We start from the raw sequence: 6,000 nt of genomic DNA on the forward strand, positions 1-6,000 counted from the left end.
TATTCCAAGATTAATTATGTTAAGTATGTCTAAATATGTAATTACAATTAAATAAATTCTATAATAAACTTCTAATTCTAATACTTCTATTAAAGTTACTAAAAAAATATGTTTATGCTGGGCAGTTTTCGTGTATTTTAAAGGTTACGCCATTACGGCAAAGTTTGTTTACGAAATTGCACCCTTAGAATGGAAGTGGTATAACTAAAAAATTTAAGATTAGTTTTATATTTCAAAACACTTATGTATTATTATTAAGAACCTACATTTTAAGTAGGTAATACGTGCAGCAAAAATTTTGGACTCCTTTTTACGAAAATTGCGCGGACGGAGAAGTACGAAATTTCCCACACTCATAGAGAATATAGAGAAGTAGTGCAGATTGCTAATTTTTTTTTTTTAATTGTGCATAAACAATAAAAAAATAAACTAAATGAATAAAAAAACCTTACACACATTACCATGTATTTGACACACACATGCATTTATACTTTTTTTGTTTATTGATTTATCAATCTGTGGTCAAATTGAGAATAGATTAATATTTTTTGTCTTTAATATTATTTTTCTATAATGTAGCCTTGGCGATATAGAGCAATGATTATTATAGAAATGATGATAATAGAAAGGTGACAATAGAACTATAATAATGTTCAAACTTAAAATTTAAATAAATTATGGTCAAATTTCGACCACTGGACTACCATTAGTAGATAATAATAAAATCATTTATTGCCTTTCACACAGATTTAGATTATTACAGGCAGCCTACAAGGAAACAACAAAAAAACAAAGCACTATTATATCATTTCTGGCAAGCAGCTCAACATTTGCACTTGTATATTATTAATAGGAATTTTATTAAGAATATTGACAATTTATGAGGAATTTGACAAGTACGGATTAGTTATAGATATATGTAGTTACATATTGTAAATTAAATTAGTTTTATAAGTGCAATAAAAAATAATTTAAATGATAAAATGATAAAGCCATACCTTTTTCCAATGTGACGATTAGAGGGTATCCTATTATTCTTTTCTATATTATTCTATCAGCTTAAAAAATTAAACAGTCTCTTTTAGTCTAGAAAAGGACAAAGTACTCTTTCTGTCTTTTTCAAATAAAATGGCATGCCTTAAAGTGTTTAAACCGAAAAACTAAAAAAATACAATTATTGTATTACAATATTGAAGTTTACCAGAAACTAAGAATTTTGGGTTGAGCCACTTTAATTCTAAAGGTACAAAATAGTATTGAACACGTGACATTACCCGAATAATTTTGAAAGTAGATGGTTCCCATTAAAATGCTGTTAAAATGCGTTGTATTTCATTTAGACGGTCTAATGCCAAAACATCACGTGCTACCAATATACGAGAAATAATATTATTGCTGCTCTCGGTGAATAAACGCCCTGCGAAGCGAGTAGCATTTCTCAACTCACACTCACAATTCTTCATTTTTCACCGTATAGAACGTAAACTCGATTTGATTTTGATTTATTCATTTACAATTGAACAACTAGGAAAAAAAGGTGAAAAGACATTTTGGAGGGACCGCGAGGAGCTAAATTGTGTGAATTGTTTTATTTTGTCTATTTAATGTTTCTTAGTTAATGCGTATTTAATATTTCTTCGTGTATAAGTGTAATTTTGAGACCGTCCTGGCTTAAAGGTTAAGGCGTCCGGTGTATTCGTATCTTGCAATGCACCGGTGTTCTAATCCCGCCGGCGGGTATCAATTTTTCTAATGAAATACGTACTTATCAAATGTTTACGATTGACTTTCACTGTAAAGGAATAGCATCATGTAATAAAAATCAAACCCGCAAAATTAATTTTTGTAATTACTGGTGGTAGGACGTCTTGTGAGTCCGCACGGGTAGGTATCACCACCCTGCCTATTTTTGCCGTGAAGCAGTAATGCGTTTCGGTTTGAAGGGTGGGACAACCGTTGTAACTATACTGAGACCTTAGAACTAATATCTCAAGGTGGGAGGCGGCATTTGCGTTGTAGATGTCTATGGGCTCCGGTAACCACTTAAGATTAGGTGGGCCGGGAGCTCGTCCACCCATCTGTGCAATAACAAAGTAACGTGGGTTTATTAACTGTTTAGTATCTGTGAAAGTGCGAAAATTAAAAAAAATTAAACAAAACCGCTGGACGTAGCTTCTCGAAGTCTTCGAAAAGGTCCACTGAAAAAATCTCAGTATATAATCAGCATTTTGCAGAGATTATATTTTATCCCATATTATCTGATCTCATTTCATTTCATTCCATGCCAATTGATTAATGCTTCAAATTAATCAAATCCATTTCACTCCATATTATCATTTTTCATAAAAAAAAATTAGGTTCTATGGCATGATATTTTTGCCTCTCTAGTTGGAAAAATAAAACTACTAAAGAAATACTCGATTGAAACATTAAAATCCACTAATTTGTAACACGCACTCGCACAAATGTCATTCGTAGTACTCATTTCGGTAAAATTACTCGGTTACGAGATCACAATGTTAATATGAACTCGCACTCACAAAATAACACCGAGTACGTTTGCCGCTAGGGGCGCTGTTGCAATTGCATACAAATTTGAGCAAACTGGCTCGCTAGTGAGAACGTTACAAAACTCGCACTAAGCACACTGAACAACTTATGTTCGAAAACAAATTTTAATGTTTTTAATTTAGGGATACAAATTCACCACCCAGAACCATGTTGCGTATTTTAAGCTCGCAGCTTATAAGGAAGTTATTCATTACTAAACCGATAATTAAAAATGGATAGGGTCGTAAATTCAAATCAAAGATCGTCACAAAAAAGTTGTATTCTTCGAAAATATATTTTTTAACTACAGAGCGATATTTTTTAACTACAGATCAACATTTTAGTTTTGTAGCGTATTTAGTGTGAGCTTACTAGGATCATAATTCCAGTTCTACATAATTCTACCATTAAGCTGTTATGTGTTTCAGGTTTTTGGTTAGAATAGCCGATAAATTTCTTGTCCTCGGAAGCATCAACTTAATATCTATAAGATATACTTGATGCCTTTGGACTTTGGTAATCCCGTTAACACTAAATAAGTTGAGAGCTTGTCTGTCCTTTGAAGTCTATGAAATAAACTAATTAACAAACAGACTCACTATCGTATTAATATTATAAATTTCATAAAGGTTCGGAGCTATGCATTTGCATTTTGAATGTTATTTTGAAAGGTTGACTATTGATTAGTTATTAGTGATTAATTTATACATTCACTATATTTCACGAGCAAATGCATATATATAATTTAATACGTAAAATGATTTTTCCGAAATAATAGCATTTATTGTAAATTTTCATCCAAACGCATCAATTGTTTTGCTAGATCAATTCACTTTTGCATTATATTTGATGTAATTAAATTATTCAATGATTATTGTAATAATGTAATCCTTGAATCTATTATTTAATAGACAACCATGCCTTGACATCGCAGTGTTATTGTCCTCTCTATAGTTCGTAATGAACGTAGTTAGTATTCAGATAGGTTAGCTAATATTGCACTAGTATCGTTCGATAGCACTCCTTGCGATTGCCAAGTATCATCAACGTGGAGTCGCTGACCAATAGGAGGTCAGATGACGCGTTGATGACGATGGACTACAGGAAGCTAGCAGGGTTGTCAGGAGCCGGTCGTTGTCCCAGTGAACGCAGCACTTTCGCTTTTATCGGCGAACGAACCCGGTCCATTACTACCTCACTCACGCGGTTACACCATCACTCCAATTGGTTTTGGCTGCGTTCATCGTATCGGTATGCATACTAATTATTTAGGGATGTGACGCTTAGATTTCTCCATACATACCTACGTTACTTTAAAAGTAATTTAGTGCTTTTTTCGGTTCACAACAATCGGAGCTTGGTGTTAAAGTTCGTTTGAAAAGTTTAATAAATATACATTTTTCTTCTTGTCAACGTAACATGTCCATTGATTCCGAAAAGCTAGCTCGACAACAGGGTGACTTAACATTCAGTCTGTAACTGAATGTTCATCACATCAAGTATTCATATGTTGCAGTTCGATGTCAAAACGGACAATCTTAGAATAATTATGCCAATGTTATATTTTATTATTATGCGGACAATGGCGTTGCTGATTTTAGCTACTGATCAATTCTTGTCAATTATAAAATTTATTTCATTATTCTTAGAATTGCTCAGACACAATAAAGATTCACGGATTGATAAATTAAGAAAACATTGTGTTGATAGTTATGTTAAAATCTAAGAGTTTAAGGTTAATAAATAATTTAATAGTACGAAAGTATATATATATTTATATATATATTTTATTGCTTAGATGAGTGGACGAGCTCACAGCCCACCTGGTGTTAAGTGGTTACTGAAGCCCATAGACATCTACAACGTAAATGCGCCACCCACCTTGAGATATAAGTTCTAAGATCTCATGTTTTAGTTACAACGGCTACCCCACCCTTCAAACCGAAACGCATTACTGCTTCACGGCAGAAATAGGCAGGGCGGTGGTACCCACTCGCACGGACTCACAAGAGGTCCTACCACCAGTAAAAAGTAATTGTATGTAGGTTGTCTTTGTTTGTTAATGGATATTTCATGAAAACACCGCTAAAGATACCTGGCACATTTAAAACATTACCAGTAAAACTACTTGAAGGATTACTGGTGTCCCGGAGGCCTTTCCAGTTTCACCAGGACAGGTGGGCGAGCAAAGGCTCAGCCAGGAGGGGTGGGATTTGCTAACAGCTACCCGAGCGCCTCCGAAGGAGACCTAACAGCTCAAGAGTAGCTGCTTCGCGAATGAATCTACTACCGGATCGGAATCGCGACCCGCTGAGAAGATCCGGCGAGAAACTCAGCGAGCTGATTCATGGGTTAGGTTGCACGGCGAACTCTTTGTTGAGTTTGACAAGTACGGTTACCGAGGTCCCTAAGCCTGCTCCTAGTGTTAGAGCTGAAGGCGTCTAATGCAAAGGTTATTTGGATCTGATGGATCCGTAAGGACGTGTCTAGGGCGTCGACGGTGACTGGCTCCTGCGTGATCAGGATTCGGGGAGTAGTCAGCGGCAGCAACGATAAGGCGATTATCATGACGGATATGAAACGTTTGAAAGCTTGCAACGTATCCGAAGAGATTTCAGTCCCGACTGTGTTTTGTACCGTACGTGAAATGGGGTGTCCTGTGAGGAATTCTTTGAAATACTCTCGCCATTTTGTGTTACTATTGCTACCAGAATAGAGTTCATCTAAACCACACTACCGAGAGCCACTGCGTTCATCCACAGCGCGTTTCGAGATATCTTTTTTATCGCACCATTCAGCTTTGGAATCAACTGTCCCCGCGTTGTTGCCAATCGCTATGATATATCCTTCTTTAAACTATATTTTCGGAGTACTCTTGACTGTTCACGAGCGACGGTAATCACTCATCATCAGCTGGGCCGTATACACATCAGGTTAAAATGGAATAAAAAAAATGCAAATTGACAAATATTATGATATATCTTAATTTTTATTAAAAACAAGATAAACCTACCTCCAGTACTATATTATATTTATTGTTCATAAGCACCTGTCATTTCATTACATTTACATTATATTGTACAATTTGTGAATAATTAAGATACTGAAGTATTAAATACAATGGCTGGATTTCGTTTGCTTACAATTTCATTCGATTAAAGGAGAGACCGATTAAGATAAATTTAAGGTTATGTAATCAGTTTGTAAAGGAAAAGATATTTCGTAATGTTATTAGTTCTTTAGCACCAATTTCGATTTCACTGTCCCAAGTTTGCGGTAAATCTTTTCGACTTGATTTATAGTAGTAATTTGGAAATCCCATATTGGTAAGTATATGACTTGCACTGTTATGATGAATACGAAAGTAAATCTGATTTTTAAGATATTAAAACCATTTTTCAATGAATTATCTTTTTTAGTTTCTTTTTTATACTTCCCAATAATTATGTT

Source organism: Bombyx mandarina, chromosome 10, assembly GCF_030267445.1.
Source record: "Bombyx mandarina strain Sakado chromosome 10, ASM3026744v2".
Lineage (NCBI taxonomy): Eukaryota > Metazoa > Arthropoda > Insecta > Lepidoptera > Bombycidae > Bombyx > Bombyx mandarina.